General features: G+C 35.4%; 1 protein-coding gene across 2 annotated transcripts in view; it reads right to left on the reverse strand.

Moving 5' to 3' along the window:
* The window catches only part of NPFFR2 (neuropeptide FF receptor 2), a 119,040-nt gene that overhangs the window by 53,176 nt on the left and 41,079 nt on the right, over positions 1-24,785 (reverse strand). Inside the window, exon 2 of one of the 2 annotated variants that reach the window (XM_055111445.2) lies at positions 4,411-4,515. The exons of the other annotated variant lie outside the window; for it this stretch is intronic. The gene's annotated coding sequence lies outside the window, so the exon portion shown is untranslated. The remainder of the gene's footprint in view (positions 1-4,410; positions 4,516-24,785) is intronic. 2 annotated transcript variants of the gene reach the window in all.

The raw sequence follows: 24,785 nt of genomic DNA on the forward strand, positions 1-24,785 counted from the left end.
GTTGTATATTCTGCACAATCTTCTTGAAAAGCAAAACATTTATTAGATACATCTCAGAAGTATGGTGGTCTCTTTCAGATTAAGGCTTTATCACCCTGGACTTGGGTGTAGTTTACAGATGTGATTTTTCTTCTAGATGTGAAAGTGCAGTTTAAATGTAAAACTTCAAAGAACAATTTCAATTCAAGAATCCAGAAGCAGGAAGAAAACAAGGGAAAGTCTCCAGTAGTTAAAAGACTACAGTGAAGCTTTTACTATAAAGTCCATATTTTAAGGCATTACTCACAGACCAATTTTATTAAACTCATTATTCTAATTAGCTTGGTTACCTTATGAGCTGGTCACAATAGATTAGAATTGAGAGAGGAAAAGCTGATGAAGGCAGAATCACTACAGAACTAGAAAAGGGCCATATAAAAGCCTGAATAAAGAAAGACAGAGGAAAACTATAAAACACTGACATATTTAAAAAGGCATAAAGTCTTGGAAAATTTCATGTAGGGAACATCAATTTCACACATTTTCTAAAGACAATAATATAGCCACAAAAACGGTATTTGATAATGCAAGTATTGACACTGAATTATTAGTGAAACTATAAATTTTAAAAGTTTGCCCTATGTAGAAAGAACAAAATACATGGAATGTACTTTAGAAAGATATGTGGTAAGTAGGTAACCCTTTTGGAAATTATTGATTCTATTTAGGGAAAACTTCAATTATCTAGAAAACTAAAATGTAGGACCATCTAGTATTCTATAATACCTGATAGAACATTTATTATTATTATAAGCATTATTTTACATTCTAAATTGTCTATAGAACAACTTAAACTTTTAACAATATTTTATTTATGGCAGAATATTTGTATTACACAGACAGTCCTCAATTTATGATGGTTTTACTTAAATTTTTTTATTTTACAATGAGCTTATCAGGGTATTAAATTTTTGACTTATGATATTTTAGACTTTTGATGATTTCATTGGGACGTAACTCCATTGTAAGTCAAGGAGCATCTGTATAAAACAATTTGTTGAATACATGAATATACAACTGAGTGAACAGAAATATCTAGTGTATATAAGTAAGATGTTAATTAGTTGTCACAATCCCCAGGTTGGTAAATTTCATTAAAATCATACATTTCTAAAGAAAAGAAGCTTGGTTGATACTGATGTAGCTTTCTTCATACAATATTAAAAGTAGATGCTCAAGAAGAATTTTAATTGAGATAGGTGTTCTCCTCAAAATTGTATATTATATTTAACAATATACAGTTATCAAAACTGCACATTAAAAAATGTAATTTTATGTTTGTCTTGTAACACTTTATTCAGGCTGCATTTCTAAACAAAACTACATTAATTCAACAGCATTTATTAAATATGATGTTTGATCATGAATGCATGTTATAAATACAGCGTTCATTATTGTTACCCTAATAAAATGTAAAGGCTTGACAGTCCATGGATGCTAATACAAAAGCAGAAGATTCATTCTGATATTCAGCTTTAGGTTCAGAACAGATGTCATGGCCTATTCATCTTTTTTAAAATTACCAATATTTACCTGGTACCGTTCATTTTATCAAGGTTTCACCATCTAATATTTTGCTGGCATTTATCAGACCTTTGTAAAGGTAGGGAATTATTGGAAGGAATGTTAAACTATCCACAGTATCAACATAATTTGAAAAAAGACTTTATATTTGCATACACATCCTTAGAACTTCTATCCACATGGGATATCAGAAACTGGATTCCCTCTCTCACCTGAAACAAACAAATAATGAACAAAATATATTGAAACAATTATTTCTAAAACACTAGACATCAGGTAGAAAGGACAGTCATCACTGAGAGTTGGAAAACAAATAAGGAGAGCCCCATGGCTGCCTGCCTAGCTTACTGCCTTGAGAGAGTTTTGAGGCTACAGAGCAGAGAATGAGCTAAGCCCCGTGAACTTTCTGAGTTAAAGAGACAGTTGAAAGTCCAGGAACACCAAGGCAGCTAAAATCTTCAGGACAGACTCCTGGAAAGGTGAGAGCTGCACAGAAAGTGAACTGTCCTCTCCCTCCCTAAATGATAAGAGTGAGCAGTACTGGGGCTTATATAGGGCCCATAATAGTGCCTCTCCCCACCAGCCAGAATTTAGCAATTCCTTTAATTTCACTTCAATTTCTCTTTCTTCTAAAATTTAAAAATATTTTTAAATTGAATACATTTAATTAAATATTATAATGTAGACCATGAGGTAATTTTTGTCTGTCTCCTTATAGAAAATGTTTAGCTATCTTTCTATATCTGTTCATAGTGATATATTCAGTGATGTATGGGCTTGCAAATCTTTAGTAAATGGCTTTCAAAACAACAACAAAAAACAGCAACACAAAAAGAGCCTCTGAGTGTAGTCTATTTCCGTGGTGTTAATACTCCCATCATGACTGATTTCAGTCTACTAATGTAATGTCCCTGGGTACAGAGCTGGGACAAGATGCACACAGTTAGTTCTCAGAAGCCAGTACAAGCCAGTTCCAGCACACCAGCAGACATATCTGTAATTATGTCCATCAAGTGTTAACAGTGTTTGTTTCTGAGGATTGGGATTTGGGAATCGTCTTCTTACTATCCTTCTGAAAATTAATATTATAGTTAACATAATATTCATTTCTTTTTTCAAAAAAAATTCATTAACAAAAACAATGAAAAAGCCTTGGAAGAGGGAAGATCTAGGAAAATAACCTTTATTAGTTATAATTTTTAGTCATTTTTGTACAAAATATAGGAAACAGCTAAATAAATGAGTGGGTAAAGAAATACAGTTCTGGAAAATGGCAGATAGGAGGCAGGACTAACTTGCAGCTCCAATTTGGATGGGCAGAACAGTGTGTGGAGACCCAAATTGTGAACCTTTTCTCCAAGAACCACGGCAGGAACATACCAGGAAAGCTGAAAACTTCCACAGACTTTTTGAAGTGGATGGATTGTTGCTGCAGGCTCTGTGAGGCAGCAGAGGAGCTGAGTCCCTTTTCTTTCCCAGCTAGGAGGCTTGTAGCCTGGGGCAAGTTCTCAGCCCTGCTCACCAGCTTCCTGGAAATAAACTCAGTCCTGTTGTCAGGGGCACAGTGGGAGTGAGACCAGCCTTTCAGGCTGCAGGCTGCATAGGAGCTGGGTGAGCCCTGAGGTTGCCGGCTTTCCCCTACTTCCCTGGCAACCTGTGTGAGGCAGCAGAGGCAGCCATAATCCCTCTGGGAACCACACCCTCATCCCCCACAGCAGCTGCAGCAAGCCCCACTCAAGGAGAGTCTGAGCTCCTAACCCTGCCCTCCACTGATGGTCTTTCTCTACCTGCCCTGGTAGCTGAAGACACAGGACATAGTCTCCTGGGAGCTCCATGGCCCCACGCACCGCCTGATCCTAGGCCAAGCTTGTATCCTCCCTATACTACTGCAGCTGATGTGCTCTTGAAAGCGCCACCTCCTGGCTTGAGGCCAACAAACACAAAATCAGCGGTACTTAGCAAAAATACAACCAAGAACTCTCACGGAGTCCACTTCACTCCCCTGCCGCCTCCACCGGAGCAGGTGTTGGTATACACAGCTGAGAGACCTGAAGACAAATCACATCACAAGACTCTTTGGAAACACTCTCAAGCACCAGGTGGAGCCTGGCAGCTCAGCTGAGTGGCTAGATCCAGAAAAGAAATAACAATCACTGCAGTTTGGCTCTCAGAAAGCCCCAGCCCTAGGGAAAGGGGGAGAGCACCAAATCAAGGAAGTACCCAATGGGACAAAAGAATCTGAACAGCAGCCCTTGAGTCCCTGATCTTCCCTCTAACATAGTCTGCCCAAATGAGAAGGAACCAGAAAAACAATTCTCATAATATGACAAAACAAGGTTATCACCCCCAAAATATACTAGCTTACCAGCAATGGATCCAAACCAAGATGAACTCTCTGAATTAACAAAAAAAAAAAGAATTCAGAAGGTCAACTATTAAGCCAATCCAAGAGGCACCAAAGAAAGGTAAAGTCCAACTTAAAGAAATAAAAAAAAATGATACAGGATGTGAATGGAAAAATCTCCAGTAAAATAGCATGAATAAAAAACAATCACAACATCTGGAAATCAAGTACAGACTTAGAGAAACGGCAAAATGCACTGGAAAGTCTCAGCAATAGAATCAAACAAGTAGAAGAAAGAAATTCAGAGCTCAAACACCAGGCTTTTGAATTAACCCAATCCATCAAAGACAAAGAAAAAAGAATTTTAAAAAATAAACAAAGTCTCCAAGAAGTTTATGATTACATTAAATGACCAAACCTAAGAATAATTGGTGTTCCTGAGGAAGAAGAGAAATCTAAACATTTGGAAAACATATTTGAGGAAATAATCAAGAAAAACTTACCTGGCCTTGCTAGAGATCTAGACATCCAAATACAAGAAGCTCAAAGAACATCTGCCAAATTCATTGCAAAAAGGTCATTGCTTCGCCACCTAGTCATCAGGTTATCTAAAGTCAGAATGAAATAAAGAATCTTAAGAGCTGTGAGGCAAAAGCGTAAGGTAAACTGTAAAGGAAAACCTATCTGATTAACAGCAGACTTCTCAGCAGAAACCCTGCAAGCTAAAAGGGTTGGGGTCCTATTTTTAGCCCCCTTAAACAAAACAATTTTCAGCCAAGAATTTTGTATCCATTAAACTAAGCTTCATAAATGAGGAAATGATACATTCTTTTTCAGATAAACAATGCTGAGAGAATTTACCACTACCAAACAAGCACTATAAAAAATGTTAAAAGGAGCTCTCCATCTTGAAACAATCCTCAAAATATACCAAAATAGAACCTCCTTGAAGCATAAAGCTCACAGGAACTGTAAAACAATATGATGAAAAGAAGGTATTCAAGCAACAAATGGCACAATGAATTGACTAGAGTCTCACATTTCAATGCTAATGTTGAATGTAAATGGCCTAAATATTCCACTTGAAAGACAAAAAATGGCAAAATGAATAAGAATTCACCAACCAAGTATCTGCTATCTTCAAGAGACTCACCTGGCACATAAGGACCCATATAAACTTAAGGTAAAGGGGTAGAAAAAGATATTCCATGTAAATGAACACCAAAATGAGCAGGAGTAACTATTCCTATACCAGACAAAACAAACTTTAAAGCAACAGCAGTTAAAAAAGACAAAGAAGGACAATATATAATGATAAGAGGACTAGTCTAACAGGAAAATATCACAACCCAAAATATATATGCATCTAACACTGGAGCTCCCAAATTTATAAAACAATTACTATTAAACCTAAGAAATGAGATAGCAACACAGTAATAGTGGGAGACTTCAATATGCCACTGACAGGACTAGACAGGTCATCAAGACAGAAAGTCAACAAAGAAACAATGGACTTAAATGGTACCCAAGGACAAATGGACTTAATAGATATTTACAGAACACTCTACCCAAGAACCACAGAATATACATTCTATTCATCAGCAAATGGAACCTTATCCATGATAGACCATATGAGAGGCCACAAAACAAGTATCAACAATTTTAAGAAAATTGAGATTATATCAAGTACTCTCACAGACTACAGTGGAATACAATTGGAAATCCACTCCAAAAGGAACCCACAAAACCATGCAAATACATGAAAATTAAATGACCTGCTCCTGAATGGTCACTGAGTCAGCAATAAAATCAAGAGGGAAATTTAAAAATTATTTGAATTGAATGATAATAGTGATATAAACTATCAGAATATTTGGGATATAGCAAAAACAGTGTTAAAAGGAAAGTTCATACCATTAAATGCCTCCATCAAAAAATCAGAAAGAGCACAAATAGACAATCTAAGGTCACACCTCAAGGAGCTAGAGAAACAAAAACAAACCAAACCCAAACCCAGCAGAAGAAAAGAAACAAACATGATCAGAGCAAAACTAAATGAAATAGAAACAACAACAAAAAATACAAAAGATAAATGAAACAAACAGCTAATTCTTTGAAAAGGTAAATAAAATTGATAGAACATTAGTGAGACTAACCAAGAAAAGAAGACAGAAAGTCCAAATAAGCTCAATTAAAAACAAAACAGGATATATTACAACTGACACTACAGAAATACAAAAGTTTACTCAAGGCTACAATGAATGCCTTTTCACACATACACTAGAAAACCTAGAGGAGATGGATAAATTCTTGGATATGTACAACCCTCCTAGATTAAACCAGGAAGAAGTAGAAACACTGAACAGACTCATAACAAGCAGTGAGCAGTGGTAAATTGGTGATTTAAAAATTGCCAACAAATAAAAAGTACAGGACCAGACGGATTCACAGCTGAATTCTATCAGACATTAAAAGAAGAATTAGTACCAATCCTATCGACACTATTCCAAGAGATAGAGAAAGAGGGAATCCTCCCTAAATCGTTCTATGAAGCAGTTCACCCTAATACCAAAACCAGGAAAGAATAATACAAAAAGAAAACTACACACCAATGTCCCCGATGAACACACATGCAAAAATCCTCAACAAAATACTAGCTAACTAAATTCAACAGCATATCAAAAAGATAATACACCTTGATCAAGTGGGTTTCAGACCAGGGATGCAGAGCTGGTTGAACATACACAAGTCCATAAATGTAATACACCACATCAAGAGAAGTAAAAACAAAAATTATATGATCATCTCAATAGATGCAGAAGAACATTTGACAAAATCCAGCATCCCGTTATGATTAAAATAGATTAACATTTACGATTAAAACCCCCAGCAAAATTGGCAGATAATTAAGGTAATAAAAGCTATCTATGACAAACCCACAGCCAACATTATGCTGAATGGGGAAAAGTTGAAAGCATTTCCTCTGAGAACCGAAACAAGACAAGGATGCCCACTTTCACCACTTCTATTTCACATAGTACTGGAAGTCCTAGCCAGAGCAATCAGAAAGAAATAAAAGGCATCCAAATTGGTAAAGGGAAAGTAAAACTGCTGCTGTTCACTGATGATATGATCGTGTACCTAGAAAACCGTAAAGATTCATCCATAAAGCTTCTAAATCTCAAATATGAATTCAATAAAGTTTCAGAATACAAAATCAATGTACTCAAATCAGTAGCACTGCTAAACACCAACAGTGACCAAGCTGAGAATCAAATCAAGAATTCAATCACTTTTACAATCACTGCAGAGAAAGGAAATAAAATACTTAGGAATATACATAACCAGAGGGGTTAGAGATCTCTACAAGGAAAACTATAAAACACTGCTGAAAGAAATAATAGATGACACAAACTAATAAAAACACATCTCACGCTCATGGATGGGTAGAATCAGTACTGTAAAAATGACAATACTACCAAAAGCAATCTATAAATTCAATGCAATTCACATCAAAATACCACATCAATCTTCACAGAACTAGAAAACACCATCCTAAAACTCATATGGAACCAAAAAAGACCCTGCATAGCCAAAGCAAGATGAAGCAAAAAGAATAAATCTGGGGGCATCACATTACCTGACTTCAAACTATGCTATAAGGCCATAGTCACCAAAACAGCATGGTACTTGTATAAAGATAGGCAATAGACCAATGGAACAGAATGGTGGACTCTGCAATAAAGCCACATACTTAAAGCCAACTGATCTTCGACAAAGCAAACAAAAACATAAGAGTGGAGAAAGGACACCCTATTCAACAAATGGTGCTGGGATAATTGGCAAGCCACATGTAGAAGAATGAAACTGGATCCTCATCTCTCACCTTATACAAAAATCAAATCAAGATAGATCAAAGACTTAAATCTGAGACCTGAAACCATAAAAATTCTAGAAGATAACATTAGAAAAAAACCCTTCTAGACCTTGGCTTATTCAAAGACTTCATGGCCAAGAACCCAAAAGCAAATGCAACAAAAACAAAGATAAATAGATAGGACTTAATTAAAGTAAAAAACTTCTCCACAGCCAAAGAAATAATCAGCAGAGTAGACAGGTAACACAAAGAGTGGGAGAAAATATTTGTAATCTATGCATCTGACAAGGGACTAATATCCAGAATCTACAAGGAACTCAAACAAATCAGTAAGAAAAAAAATCCCATCATAAAGTGGGCTAAGGACATGAATAGACAACTCTCAAAAGAAGATATACAAATGGCCAACAAACAAATGAAAAAATGCTCAACATCACTAATTATCAGAGAAATGCAAATCAAAACCACAGTATGATACCATCTTACTCCTGCCAAAATGGCCATAATCAAAATATCAAAAAATAATAGATGTTGGCAAGAATGTGATGAAAAGGGAACACTTTAACACTGTTGGTGGGAATGTAAACTAGTACAACCACTATGGAAAAGAGTGTGAAGATTCCTTTAAGAACTAAAAGTAGATATACCATTTGATCCAGCAATCCCACTACTGGGTATCTTCCCAGAGGAAAATAAGCCATTATATGGAAAAGATACTCGCACACGGACGTTTATAGCAGTACAACTCGCAATTGCAAAAATATGGAACCAGCCAAATGCCCATCAATCAACAACTGGATAAAGAAAATGGGGTACATATACACCATAGAATACTACTCACCATAAAAAGGAACAACATAATGATATTTGCAGCAACCTGGATAAGATTGAAAACCATTATTTTAAGTGAAGTAACTCAGGAATGGAAAACCAAACATCGTTATGTTCTCACTCATAAGTGGGAGCTAAGCTATGAGGACATAAAGGCATAAGAATGATACAATGGATTTTGAGGACTCAGTGGAAATAGTGGGAGAGGGTTGAGGGATAAAAGACTACACGTTGGGTACAATGTAGGCTGCTCAAGTGATGAGTGCACCAAAATCTCAGAAATTACCACTGAAGAACTTATTCATGTAACCAAATACCACATGTTCCCCCAAAACCTATTGAAAAAAAAAAAAAAAAAAAGAATTGTTTTCCCCACATGTCAAGGGAGGAGCCTGGTGGAAGGTGATTGGATCATGGAGGTAGTTTCCCCCATGCTGTTCTTGTGATAGTGAGTGTATTCTTGGGAAATCTGATGGTTTTAAAAGTGGCACTCCCTCCTTTACTCTCTCTCTCTCCTGCTGCCATGTAAGACGTGTTGCTTCCCCTTTGCCTTCTGCCATTATTGGTAAGTTTCCTGAAGCCTCCCTAGCTATGTGGAACTGAGAGTCAGTTAAACCTCTTTTCTTTATAAATTAAAAAATAAAAGAAATACAATTCTTCAAATCTACAAAGGCAAACATACACATAGAAGTACATATGCCTTCATATAGTCTCTCTACATATGTCTATGTATATATATATATTCTATAAACTATCTTTAAAATGTAAGCTATATTACTTAATTTGAATAATTTTTTTAAAATCTGCTCCTTAAAATTCATCTTCCCTTAAAGGTCAAAACCTACACATTTTCATTAATATGTTAAAGACACTCAGGAAAGAAAAGAAGAATGTGGTAGAAATATAGAGTTAAATAAATATGCAACATAGTTCACAAATTAGTGAGGCAGCCCAAGAAATTCACCCATTCATTACCTAACTGACTAATAATCATACAAAAAAATGTGTACTTTACTTTTACCTATACTTCTGAGATAAGCCTTTTTGTTAATGTCTATTTTAAGTCGCTATTACCCTACCCAGTGGACTGTGATAAATCCAGTTCTCTCTCTCTCGGAATTTGAGGAAATTAAGTAGTGAAAAGAGGTATTTGGTCTCTCTTCTGGTCCCAGGTTCTGGCTCTCACTAAATTCTCCCCTCTTTTGGCTTTCTTGACCTCTCATTTAATTTTCAAGGTACACTTTTGCATGGCTATTTTTGGAGGGATGATGCCAGAAAAATGCAGCAGAACCAGAAATGAAACAGCCTTAAATTGGACTTTAGATAACATTTTTCACAAAGTTCTTCTGTCATTGCTACCATGAAAAAAAATGTTTTCTTCAAGGGAAAAGTTATTTTCCTTAATCTCAGCCTGTGGGAACCATTCTCACACTCTCCAGTCCCTTCCATTTTCTCCCTTCTTCCATCAGTCCTGACCACTCCTTTCTAAAAAGCAGCAAAGTTCTCCTTTATCTTCAGCCTTATCTAGGGACATTCTCAAATTTCTGTTAAATTTATTACTCAGATATTAGCTTATTTCTCTGAATTCTTTCCTTCCAGATCCTATACAGGGGCTCTCATCCATCACAACTGAAGAAGATTACCTACACAAGACCATCATGTATTAATGCTTAGATTCTTAGCAACCCAGATCACTAGCAAAATTTCTAATTTTGGTTAAAATTTTCCTAGATGACATTTTTAGTCAAATCTATCTTTCCTGTAACAATATCTGTAAATAAAAGGCAATAAGAATTGTATTATCTGCCTTTCCAAAGGAAACAGTAGGAGCCATGGAAATTTATTTTTATATGTTGTGTTTGGATTTTCTTCCCGGAACTTTAGCAACAATGTTAAACAACCAGGCTTTTAGTAAAGCAATTCATAGAATCTCAGGTGAGTCTTAATTTTATTTATAGCAAGCTGCTGCATTGACCATAACCCAGATTTTTCAGTGCTTAGAGGTGAATGTTAAATCGAACTCCTATGAGCTGGTATGTACCTTCAAGGCAAAATCCTCACACCAAAATACGTACATCATCAATATAAGCTTAGCGCAAAATGGTCTCTTTCAACCCAAGTAGGTATTTCTGGTGGAGTCTACCACTCTTCTAATGCTAAATGTGAAAATAAATGCTTTATTTTCTTTTTCTCTCCCAATTTCTCTGTCAGAATGTTTATGCAGATATTACAGACTTGACAAAATATTTACTAATTTTATTATTATTAAATGTGCATATCATAGTTTATCAACAGTTCAGTAATCTAGGAAATATATTTTTGTGTTCCCATGGGATGCATAACTCTTTATTAAACATGGTGTCATCTTACATTTATATGGAGCTCAATCTCTACCAACAATTGTTTTACTATTTATTCTGCATTAGCAATCAACTGTTCCAAAATATTTTTTATTTAAGGGGATCCATTATTGAAGGATAGCATACAATATGGTTAATGAGATTTTAAAGTATTCTGGATACTAAACAGAACTAACTAATGTAAATCATCAATTTCAACTTTTTTCTCTGTTAACTAGTTAAAAATACTGAAGTGAATAGACATATAGTTATTTCCTTATAATCATCAAGAAAATCAGAATAAACATATAAATTACGTATTTAATAACTAAATTTTCACAAGACCCTTACTTAATTAAGACCTAATTTTTAATTGTCAGTTTGCTAGCTTACATTCTAAGAGGTTCTAAATAGAGCACTATAGGTGGCAAAAATAGCTGAAAATAATGTAGTCTGCTTACAGTGAGACAGAAATACAGAGTTATTAGTGATATCCATGTTCTGGTCCATCAGACTATCTACGTAAGATGACTGCTACCTACTTAGGAGAGCTTAAGAAAGCTGAAACCATTATCACACTGCAAAACAACAAGGATCTAAACCTTTTTTTATGGACTTCGCTAGTTCACAGACTATTTATTTAAATTTATTTTCAACCTTCAATATAAAGCAATGATTGCTGCATTAATCAACAAATGAGAATAGGGCATACCAAGGAAAACACATTTATTTTACACTTACAATGTGCTTGGTATTTAGTAATCTTCTATCCATTATTTAATATAAAGAATGCTCATAATAACCTTATGATGTGATAACCAATGGCACATTGATAACGAGTGATCATTATTGAGCATCTTCTTGGTATGTATCAAGCAAATGAGACAAAGCACCTGCTCTCTTCCAGTTTATAAGACAAAGAAATCCATGTTTTCCCTCCATTGTTTCTTCTTAGATTTTGGCTTGCTGTGACAATATGTATATACACTAAACTTGTACTTTTAGGACTTACCAAAAAGATAATTTAATTTTTAACCATTAGTTTCATTTAAAAACTTTAGTTTGCTGTAAAAAAAATCATGTGCTGAAGAGTGGGATGGAAATGTAGTCAGTGTAGGAGGGTTCAGAGGCTTTTTAAAAAATTACATAACTAGCACTTCTTTACATCTGGATTGTCCCATCAGCCTACTTAATTGAACCTAACATAATTTAGTTGTCCTCCTTAATCAGTAATGATGTCAATAAAAAGTGAAACAATTTAATGGTAGAATACCATTTGCCTAGGCAATTATGCAGAAACAACTCTGAAATGAAAGGTTTTATGCTATGAGGATCTCAACATGGCATACATTTAGTTGAACAAAAGAAGAAGTAGATTAAGGCATGTAAGAGAAAGAGAAAAAATGTAAAATATATGCTGGGGAAAAAAAAGCTTGTGGCTGAAGCTTGAAATGCAAAATATACATATAAAAAACAAGAATCCAAGTTACGAGCCCTTTGTCTCAAAAGACTTTCTTCCCTTGTCCTTCATAGCTGAAGATTGCTCAGATTTCACAGGATTTTGACACTGCTATTATATAAGATACGAAACTGAGAGCAAACAATAACTCCATGTTCAGCTGAGAGCCACCTCATGTCAGTTGAAATAGCTACCAAAAAAACTAACATGGGCTGAAGAATGTGGAAAATAGTACTAACTAGTATTAACATTTGTTGGTATCTGTCTTTTCATCCCATACGTTTCTAGTTTTACTCTTAGAAGATTTACCACTATTTTATGAAATGTCTTAATGACTTTTTTTTTTAAGCACATTATTCTCAACTAATAGTTCTCGAATAAAGAACAGCATGATTGTCTGTAATTTTTGGATTCCACCTAATGCAGAGTCTAAAACAAGGACTTAGATGCCATATTTGGGAGGCAATTACAGGAAGCAAGAGTGAGTGAACAGGGTAAATGAGAAAGTGAAAGAAGAAAACTCAATGAAGTCCAGTTTTCCAGCTGCTTAGTGCTGTGGGCAAAAAGAGCTCTCTGAGTAAATATGTGGAAATCATGACCTGTGGCCAGGGCATTTATCTACTGACTCCAGACACCCTTAAGGCATTCAGTGTCCCTCATTCCAGGTTGAGAGACCTGCTGCTTCCAGGAAAGCACTGAAGCACAAACGCTGAGAGTGGGCCTCTTTTGAGATGAAAAGTTGACATTGTTTGCAGAAATTGTTCACCACAGCTGTTGCTGAAATCAGACGTGGGCTGAAAGAATGAGTGGGTCACCTAAAACATCTGCTAAAATGATTAATCTGAGGCACTGTTTATCATTGATAAACCAAAGTTAGTTTATTGCCAGTTGGTCTTAAAAATGTGTAATTTTTGATGTAGTCATTTTATTGCTCAAATTCCTTGAGGAAAGTCTCAACTTCTAAGTTCCTAAGTCTTTTTCAATTTCATCCTTTCTATATTTTCAGTCTCATCACCTTCCAAAGTTTCACATATCTACCTTTATCCTCAGCCATATTAATGTTTTGCAGTTTCCCAGCTACAACATACTGTTTTCTATTCTTTTGTGGAGTTGAGACAAGAGACTGCAAATATCAAATCGGTTGTAAGTAAATTTTTACAAGCCATGGTAAAGGAAATGAATTTTTTTCCTAATATGAAGTGTTTCAAACTGGGGAGAAAATTGCCTGCTTTACATTTTTAAAAGATGTTTCTGATTGTTATATAGAATGGTTTGGGCAGAGGAGAGGAGCAAGAATAGAAGCAGGAAAGCCATTAAGAAGTGATTCTAGTAGTTTACATGAAAGATGCTGGTGTCTTAGGTTAGGTGATAGCATTATAAATATAGAGAAAAGGATGGATGGGTGATCTTTGGTGGTGGTAGTGTTGACTTTGACAATGTATTGGATCTGACTTGAGTAGAAAGGAAGAGAGCAAGCAAAAATGCTCTAGCTTTGACTTGAGAACTGAATGGAATGCAGTAACATTTACATATGTTGGAAAGCCTGTTATGTTTTGGCCGTACTAAATATAAGATGCCTTTTAGAGAGCCTAGTGGAGACTTAAAGTGCTTGGTTTTATGAGCCGAGAGCTTAGAGGAGAGATAGAAGATAATGAGATCAATTGGGGAATTATTAGCATATTGATGGTATTTTAAACTGTGGAATCAGAAAACATCACCTATGAAAAGAAGGTTGATGAGAAGAGAGGGGCCCAGAGTCAAGCTCAGAGTCCTGCAATATTTAGAGTTTAGGCAGAGGAAGTGAATCCAGCAAAAGAAATTGAGAACAGAAAGTGAGGTACAACAAAACCAGGAGAACATGGTGTTCCTAAAGCCAATAAAGTATTTCAAAAAGGAGACAGTTGTCACTGATGGCAAATACTCAAATAATGCTAAGGTACTGAAAAACTGCCAAACACCAGTAATCATCAGGGAAATTCAAATTAAAACCACAATGAAATACTACTTCACATCTATCAGAAGGGCTATTATCAAAAAGACAAAAGATAACAAGTGTTGGAAGGATGAGGACAAAAGAGAACCCTTGTATGCTGTTGGTAGAAATATAAATTAATACAACCATTATAGAAAACAGTATGGAGAGTTCTCAAAAAATGAAAAATAGAATGACCATATGATTCAGCAATTCCACTTATGGGTACAGAGTCAAAGGAAATTAAATTAGTATCTCGAAGAGATAACTGGACTTCTGTGTTCATTGGAGCATTATTCACAGTAGCCATTATTCAAGTGTGATATATATGTCACTTTTCTTTATCAATTTATCTGTTGTTTATACACACACACACATATACATATGAATGTATACGCATACAAACAGTGGAATACTATTCAGGTTTTGTTTTTTTAAAGAAAATCCTGTTATTTGCAACAACGCAGATGAACCTAAAGGACATTATGTTAAGTTAAATAAGCTGGGTACAGAAAGAAATGTGCTGCATGATAGCAATTATATGTGGAATATAAAGAAGTCTAACTTAGAGAGGTAGATGGGAAAATAGGGGCTACCAGGGAGTGGGGGCTGGGGTGGGCAGGTGGAATGGGGAGATGTTGATCAAAGGATACAAGGTTTCAGTTAGTTAGGAGATTAAGCCTGGATATCTATTGTACATCGCGGTAACTACAGTTAATAATAATGTAGCCTATACTTAAGAATGCTAAGATAGTAGATTCTAAATGTTCTCATCACAAAAAAAGATGCAGATTTATATGAGGTGATAGATATATTAATCAGCCTGATGTAATCATTCCACAATACATACATATCAAACCATCAATGTACACCATAAATGTAAACAATAAAAATCTATAACAAATTAGTGTATAAATAAAATAAAATGTCAGTTTAAGAAAAACAAGTTGAGTAAAATGAGGACCAAAGAGTAGTCATTGAATTTGGCAAAATAGGTATTCCAGATGAACTAGAAAAGATTATCTTTGCTAGAGCAGGTAGGCAGACAGCCTGATTGGAATGAATTAAAGAGAGACTCAGAGAGGATATACCTAGCCCCTTGGCTTCTTCATTGAATGGAACAATTCCAGTCTTTTTGCTGAGCTCCTCCTATTCCTTGAAGGAAGTTGTCTTGAAAGTGGTTCTTTCTAAATTAGTCTTATGCTGATGTCTCTACATCAGGTTCCATATGTATTATCTGGAAGACATGCATCCTTTTTGAAGTTGTGATGGGAATACAGTTACTTTCCAAACACAATTATGTACTTTGCTGCCATAGGCACCATAGCCAGTCTCTTGCCAATTAAGTCTGCAGTTACAAGTCTCTAGTATCAAACTTATGTGGTCTACTTAAAGCTACTCCAACCCTCATCCCACTCCATAACAAGGCTTGATCTTAGAATATCCCTGTGTCTTGCCTATAAAATGTGTAAGAATATGGTAGTGGGATGGAAAAACAGTGGGCAAGGGAGAATGCCACAGCTGTTCAACAAAATGCTTTTCAAGGAAATTCCCTCTCCAATTGTTCACTGGACTCTAAACCTCTGTAAAACTTTTTAGGGGTGCCTATTTGGAGATGAACTAACAGTTATTAAATCAGGCTGAGTGTGGTGGCTCATGCCTGTAATCCTAGCATTTTTGGAGGCCAAGGCAGGAGGATTGCTTGGGCCCAGAGGCTCAAGACAAGCTTAGGCAACATAGCAAGACCCCTATCTCCACAAAAAAATAGAAAAAATTAGCCAGGTGTGGTGGCATGCATCTGTAGTCCTAGCTACTTAGGAGGCTGAGGTGGGAGAATCGCTTGAGCCTGGCCAATTGAGGCTGCAGTGAGCTTGACCATGCCACTGCATTCCAGCCTGGGTGACAGAGCAAGACCTCAGTCTCAAAAAAAAAAAATCTTAAATCAATTATTAGCCATCTTCTTTACATGTCCTATTTAAGTGAGAACATCAGTGAAGGTTCAGTCAGGAAGGGAGAAACATAATGGAATATGGAATTTTTATAGGAATTATACATTACAGCAGACATCAACACCTTTTCTGTAAAGAGCCAACAGTAAATATTTTGGGTTTGCAGGCCCGAAGGCTTCTGTCACAACTACTCAATTCTGTTGTATAGCAGAAAGCAGCCACAGATGATACAGAAACAAATGGGAATAATCGTTTTAATAAAATTTTCTTTTAAAAAATAAGCAATGGGACTGTAAATACTTTGCCCGTCCCTGTTTTAGACAAGAGTAGGAATTGCTGGGGAGGTGAATTTTCAAGGGAAGTTTTGGAGTATTGCAGATAAAGTCATTAAACAGTCATCTTGAAGCACTGGAGCAGAGGACCACTAGGAGTTGGCAGTGACATCTGAGTAGACAAGCAAGTTGAGCTTCCTTAGAGGTACTGTATAAGGGAGGTTGTGGAGGGATCTATGGGGAAGATGTCTCAGTGTGGCCTCTGTTATCCGCATCTGGGGGCAGGCTTGGAACCGCTGTTGGTCCTCAAGGTCAACAGTTGGGAAGAAGAGCTGGTGGAGTAGAGGAAAGTGAGGAAAAGCCGAGCGCCTCTGTAGTTGTCATTGCCTCTCAAACTTAGATCTTTCTGAGAGTAAAGGCCCCTGATTCCCTTTAACCTCCTAATATGGGATTCCCTCTCTTATCCAACTCTAAGCTGGAAGTATACAGATTAAGGAGATTGTGGAGAACATAGCTCCTAGTTCAATACGGTTGACACTAGAACAAATTGGTATGTTCTATCTTTGGATCTCAGCTGAAATTGAGGAACAAATATTCTCATTTTAGCATAATGTAACTGTGAGAAAATAAACCTGGATTTATTCCCATGTTTCAAAGCTGCAGATCCATGAAACATGGAAATATGTATAATATAAGATAAAGAATGTTTGTTTCACTTCTCTTAGAAATATTTAGATTAGGCCAGGTGTGGTGGCTGACACCTGTAATCCAGCACTTTGGGAGGCCGAGGCAGGCAGATCACGAGGTCAGGAGTTAGAGACCAGCATGGCCAACATGGTGAAACCCTGTCTCTACTAAAAATACAAAAATTAGCCAGGAGCAGTGGTGAGCACCTCTAATCCCAGGTGCTCAGGAGACTGAGGCAGGAGAATTTCTTGAACCCGGGAGGTGGAGGTTGCAGTGAGCCGAGATTGCACCACTGCACTCCAGCCTGGGTGACAGAGCAAGACTCCATCTCAAAAAACAAACAAAAAAAAAAAAAACAAAACAACAACAACAACAACAAAACAGGTATTTATATTTCAAAAGAAATTAGTCCCAGAACCTTAGAGACATCTCTATGTTGTGAAACCTGGAGACACTGAACTTATTTGGTTCCTAGAGAGAATTATTTATATATCAAAGAGCTAGAGTGCGCATTTCTTCCATTACATATCCAAGGAGCCTCTCTCAGAAGGGAAGAGGGGAAATTGGTTTCTTTTCCTTTTAAAAGCACAAAAATTTATTTTTTTCTGTTTTCCTCATTCAACAAGTAAAATCTGACAATCATGTAAGAGATGTCTCCATTTGGCTCTCACTGCATCAATCTACAGGGTTGCAGAGCCCAGGGGACATATGCTGCAAAACTAATCTGTCTATAAGTTCTTTTCTGGGTTGTTTGTACACTGAGTTTTGAGATGCTTTGACACATTCTGAATACAAGTTGTTTATCAGATGTGTAGTTTGAAAATACTGTCCCCCTATCTATGGTTTGTCTTTTCATTCTCTCAGTGCTGGTTTTTGAATTTCTTAATTTTTATGAGGTCTAATCTATGAATTTTATCTTTTCCTAAACAAGGTCACAAAGATTTCCTCCTATTTTATTCTAGATATTTTATTGCTTAAAGTTTTACATTTAGGTCTCTGATCTATTTTGAGTTTATTTTGGTATCATGTTCTTATTTCTTAATTACAGTGCTGATTGGTAACATAAGTTGATTATGTTGACTAACTGGTCATATGTGTTTAAAGCAATAATTTGCATGCATCAAACCACAAAATCTTTCATAAGGCTATCATCCAAATGTAGTATTTGAAAGCTTACAATGTTTTTTTCAATAGGAACTAAAAAAATAGAAGACAAAGATCAAACCATTTATAGTCTATCTCCTGCTTTTTTTAACATTTTATTTTGAGATAACTATAGACTCACACATAGTTGTAAGAAATCATACAATGAAGAGCCTATGTGCCATTCACTCAAAGGTAACATCCTGTGTAACTACAGTACAATACCACAAGCAGGAGTTTGACACTGATACAATCCACTGAGCTTATTCAGATTTCAACAGATATATGTGTGTGTGTGTGTGTGTGTGTGTGTGTGTGTGTGTGTGTTTAGTTCTATGCATTTTATAACATATGTAGATTCTTTGACTATGACTACAGTCAAAATAACAGTTTTATCATAAGTATTCCTTGTGCTACCCTTCTATAGCAACAGCCACCTCCCACCCTTCAACTTCCATAAACCTGGCAACCACTAATCTATTCTTCATCCTATAATTTTGTCATTTTAAAATGTTATATAAATGGAATAATATATTATGGAAAATTTGGGATTGGCCTTTTCCACTCAGCATAATTCCACTGAATTGCTTTTACATTTTTGTCAAAAATTTGGGTATGTTTTTAGGGGTCAAGTTCTGCTTTTTCTATTCTCTTTCATTGATGTATGTGTCAATTTCTTCACCAATACCACATTGCTTTTTTATCAATGTAGCCATATAGTAAGCGTTAATAGCAGAGAGAGTAATTCCTTCTACTTTATTCTTATTTTTCAAGGTTGTTTTAGCTATTCTAGTCCTGTGCTTTTCTACATAAAGTTTAGGAGGAACTTGCCTATGTCCACAAAAATCCTTGTGTGCATTTTGATAGAAATTATAATATTCTACAGATCCATTTGGGGAGTCTTCTGTCCTCTTTCAAAAAGCACCAGATCTTTTGAAACTCATGCCACAAGACAAAGCTTCATGCTAATCGTTTTTTGTTGCTATCTGCTCTCACTCATTCATTGATAGCTTTAGTACATATGTCACTCTCTTTCTTCAACCCTTTCTCTTGATTTCTTTCAAAGACACCATCTTTGAAAGCTTGATTTTAGAAGACATTCTTATACATTCAGTTCATTTACTTTATCATGTCACAGCAGCAATTTTGTTGCTACATTAAAACTTCTAATCCAATCTTTTCAACAAATACTGCTGGAACAATAGGGTACCTATATGCAAAAGATGAATCTTAATCCATAATTATGGCTGATTACCCATGGCATCTACTATGGAACAAACATTAAGAAATAGCACACCAATTATAGATTATGAGAGAGCAGATACCTTTTATTTCTAATATATTGCACTCATTTTTTATTTAAGAATGGTTCTGGCAAACAAAAAAAGGAAATGACACCACCACACAACCACTACACACATGCACACAACATAAATGACCTTTAAAATCTCTACTTCAAAATTGCAAACTAAATCTAATTTTCACTTTTTCTGAGTAAAAATTTGTTGAGGCAAATCTATTTTTTACAAAAACGCGTCGCTTCATGCTGGCTTTCTAATAGCTAAAATGTGTGAGGGAATTAATACAAAAAAATAGTAAAATAGAATCAAGTGAAAATTAAAGCCCCAAGAAAAGTATGCCTTAAAAATCGGGACAAATCTGTGCTAAAAGATTTGATAGTTTCTGATGAAGCTCTTATTTAAGGAGTGAGGACTTTCAGTGGGTGCCTGTCAAGATCTGCAGCAATTTCAATTTCAGTGTTAAAGATTAGCAAAATGAACAACCTTTTAGGAATGCTAATTAATAATCAACCTGTTTGTAAAAGAGGTTCATTTTCTGCCAGACTGAAATCGTGGATGAGATATTAATTTTGTCTTCCCCTCATTGGAAGGGCATTTGGAAAGAAAAAAGCAAGAAACCTCAGTTGTCAGTGTATGAGGATGGTTGAATTTTTCTTCTCTTTACATTTAATCAACCTTTCATTAGATTTGGCAGCTAATTTGTCATTTTCCTGGCCCACCACAGGCCCTAGAAGAGATGATAGTGGTAGCTTTTAGTACTTTCATAAAATATTATGTAGAAACAAAATTTTCTTGTGGTAAGTTTATGCCAGCCAACAAAAATCCCCAATATATCCAGTGTAATGTACAGGGTTACATTAGTGAAAGCCTGGAAGAATGGAACTCAGGAAAGAAGTATTTTAAAATAGGCTGAATATGAGGATGAATATAGAGGTAGAAAATGGAAACCTCTATGGAATGGTTTATAGAGGAAGAAATGGAATATAGAGGTAGAAAAAAGATTTTTTAAAGACTATTTTATCCTATGTACCTCAGCAAATCATTAACTGATAAGGGGAGTAGCACATGTTCTCATTTGGAGGAAAATAAGAATAAGATAAAATTAATTTAGATGATTTACTACTTTCTAGAAAAAAGAACAATATTTTACTCTTTCTTGAAAATACTGAAGACTAAAGGCAGTAACATTGAATAAGCACTTAGATGTAATGCTTTACTGACAGTGCAGACTGTTTCTTTAATTACTTTTCATGATCACATTACAGATATACTGTGTGAAAGTACAGCACCAAAGGAGTGATGAGGGACATTCTTGCTGGATGATGGTTGAATGAATTTGCTTGCTCTCTCAGGACTTGGCTACATTAGGTTGTATTTGTGCTAAAATGATCTGGTTACCCTCAAGCTGGCCTCCTGCTCTAGCAGTCACTCTTAATCATCCTGAAGAAAAATGATGCTGTCTTTACCCCTTCAACCACCATTTATTCTTCCACACACAGCAGTTTGGCTTCTGCCTCTATTTTCCACTGAATCTGTACTTGCTAAGATCATTTGCTGATGGTCAAAACAATGGCTTATTTTCATATCAAATCATGATGTCTTTCTTGGGCACTCCAAAGCCTTGTATTCTCTTAATATTCTGGTTGGGGGTACATGTTTATTAGGGAAATGGTTTGTACTCAATATTATTAAAATGAGATATAAATGAGTACATAAAAATCAACTTTTGTTAGAATATAACAATTTATATATAATATAGATGAAATAGTTTTTCTCAAAATACCAAAAATACAAAGTATCTTACTCAATTCTCTTTCCTCTCCCATCTATATTTCCATATTATTTTTTCCCAAGACATACAGCAATTAAGGTCATTTTATTTTTTTAATCCAAAAATGTATTTGCTTTAAATTATAATGGAAAAAAAACTCCATAACATAGCATCAATTATTTTTCTAGATTTGACATTTACCCAACTTTCTAGACTTATCTCCACTATCTATGCCGTCTAGCCTCACTGGTCCTTTGTTATTTCCCAAATATAGAAAGTGCTTTGTTCCTTCCTGTTTTGGCTTGTGCTGTCTGCCCTCTGTGTGTGTGTGTGTGTGTGTGTGTGTGTGTGTGTGTGTGTGTGTGTGTGTGTGTGACAGAGAGAGAGAGAGATTGATTTACTTTTTATTATTTTGAGTAACAACTATTTCAGGTGTAAAGTTTGGGGATATTAAGTACATTCATATTGTTGTGCAACCATCACCACCATTCATCTCTAAAACTCTTTTTGTTTTGCAAAGCTGAAATTCTATATTCATTAAACAATTACTCCCCATTCCTTTCTCCTCCCAGCCTGTGGCAATTTCCATTATGCTTTCAGTCCCCATGATTTTGACTACTCAATGTACCTCATATAAGTGGAATCATATAGTATTTGTTATTTTGTGATTGGCTTATGTCCTACATGTACCTGAGAAGAATGTGTATCCTATTGTTGTTGGGTAGAATGTTCCATATATGTATGTTAGATATAGTTGGTTTATTATGGGTTCAAGTTCACTGTTTCCTTAGTTATAATTCTGTCTGGTGGTTCTCTCCATTATTGAGAGTAGGGCATAGAAGTCTCTGAATATTATTGTGAAACTGTGTATTTCTCCCTTTAGTTCTTTAGTCATTTCTTACCTCACGTATTTTGGTAGTCTGTTATTAAATGTATTAGTCAAGGTTCTCTAGAGGGACAGAACTAATGGAATGGAGTTTATTAAGTATTAACTCACACAATCACAAGGTCCCACAATGGGCTGTCTCCAGGCTGAAGAGCAAGGAGAGCCAGTTTGACTTCCAAAACTGAAGAACTTGGAGTCCGTTGTTCGATGGCAGGAAACATCCAGCATGGTAGAAAGATGTAGGCCAGGCCAGTCTCACCTTTTCATGTTTTTCTACCTGCTTTATAGTCACTGGCAGCTGATTAGATTGCACCCACTAGATTAAGTGTGGGTCTGCCTTCCTCAGCCCACTGACTCAAATGGTAATCTTCGTTGGCAACACCCTCACAGACACACCCAGGATCAATACTTCGTATTCGTCAATCCAATCAAATTGACACTCAGTATTAACCATCACAAAAAATAAACATATTTATAATTGTCTCTTTGCCATATTGAATCTTTTATTAATGTGTAATATCCTTGTTCATCTCATAATCTTTTTAAAGTTAAAGTCTATGTTGTCTGATATTAGTTTAGCCATTCTTCTGAATTTTTATTACCGTTTGCATAGAATATCCATTTTCAACCTTTCAACTTATTTGTATCTTGGGCTCTAAAGTGAGTCTGCTGTAGACAGCATATAGTTGGATCACGTTTTTTTCCATCTATTTTGCCAGTCTCTGTCTTTTGATGGGAAGGTTTAATTCATTTACATTAAAAGTAATTACTGATAAGTAGTAGGGTCTTATTTCTGTCATTTTGATTTTTTTTCTATATTGTAGTCCCCCTTTACCCATAGGGGATACGTTCCCAGACCCAAAGTGGATGCCTGAAATCATGGATAGTACTAAACCCTATATACACTATGGTTCTTCCTACACATAACCACCTAAGATAAAGTTTAATTTATAAATTAGGCACAGAAAGAGATTAACAAAAATACAGTAGTAATAAAATGGAGCAATTATAGCTATCTACTGTAATAAAAATTATGTGAATGTGGTGTTTCTTCCTCAAAATATTTATTGCACTGTCCTCACCCTTCTTCTTCTTGTGATGAAGTGAGATGACAAAATCCCCATGTGATGAGATTTATGAGGTGAATTATGTAGGCATTGTGACATAATTGAAAAGTCCAAAAATAAACAATTCGTAAGTTTTAAATTGCATGTCATTCTGAATAGCAGGATGAAATCTTTACCTGGATTGTCATTAGTCACCTAATAACCATCTTGGTTAGCAGCTTATTTGTCACAGTATTGCGGTACTTATGTTCAAGTAACCCTTATTTTACTTAATTCTGGTTCAAAAGCACAAGAGTACTGATTAATATTTTTGAACTGCAGTTCACTATGGGAAACTGAAACCATGGAAAGTGAAACCCTGCATACGGGGAACCACTCTATGCCTTATAGCTGTTTTCTTCCTCATATTCTGCATTACCATCTTTTTTTCTGTTTAGCTGATTTTTTTGTAGTGAAATATTTCTATTCCTTTCTCATTTCCTTTAGAGTATACTCTTTAGTTATTTTTCTGTAGTTACCATGGGGATTACATGTAACATCCTAAAGTTGTTACACCAATTTGAATTTATACCATTTCATTTTAATAACATAAAAATTCTGCACCTTTAACAGCTTCAGCACTACCTTTTTTAGTTGTCGATGTTATAAAATTATATCTTTACACATTGTGTTTTAAGAAACATAAACTAATAAATTTTAATATATTCATCTCTACCATTATGTAGAAAAAAATGTTAATTTACAAACTAAAGTTATAATACTAACTTTGACACTAATAATTTTTTTAAATGTGTAAGTCTCTTAAATAGAGTAGAGAACAAAAAGTAGAATCATACATCAAAGTTACCACACCATTAGCTTTTATAATTGCATATGTATTCACCTTTATTGAGATCTTTATGTCTTATTATTTAGTGTTCTTTAATTTCAACCTGCAGGGCTCCCTTAAGCATTTCTTGCAGGGCAGTTCTAGTGGTAAGCTTTTGAAAGATAGTTTTGCCGGCTATAGAACATTTTAAATTTTTGTTGGTACATTGTAGTTGTATATGTTTATGGGGTACAGGAGATATTTTGATACAGGCATGCAGTATGTAATAATTACATCATGAAAAATGGGGTATCCATTCCCTAAAGCACTTATTCTTAGTGTTACAAACCATCTAATTATACTTTTTTAGTTATTTCAAAATATACAATTCAATCAGTTATACAGTTCTTGGTTGACATGTTGTTTCTTTGTTTGCTCTTTTAGAAGTTTGAATATATCAGTCTACTGCCTTCTGGATCTAAAATGAGTCTCTTGAAGATGGCATATAGTTGAATC

This window comes from Pan paniscus, chromosome 3 (assembly GCF_029289425.2).
Source record: "Pan paniscus chromosome 3, NHGRI_mPanPan1-v2.0_pri, whole genome shotgun sequence".
Classification (NCBI taxonomy): Eukaryota; Metazoa; Chordata; class Mammalia; order Primates; family Hominidae; genus Pan; species Pan paniscus.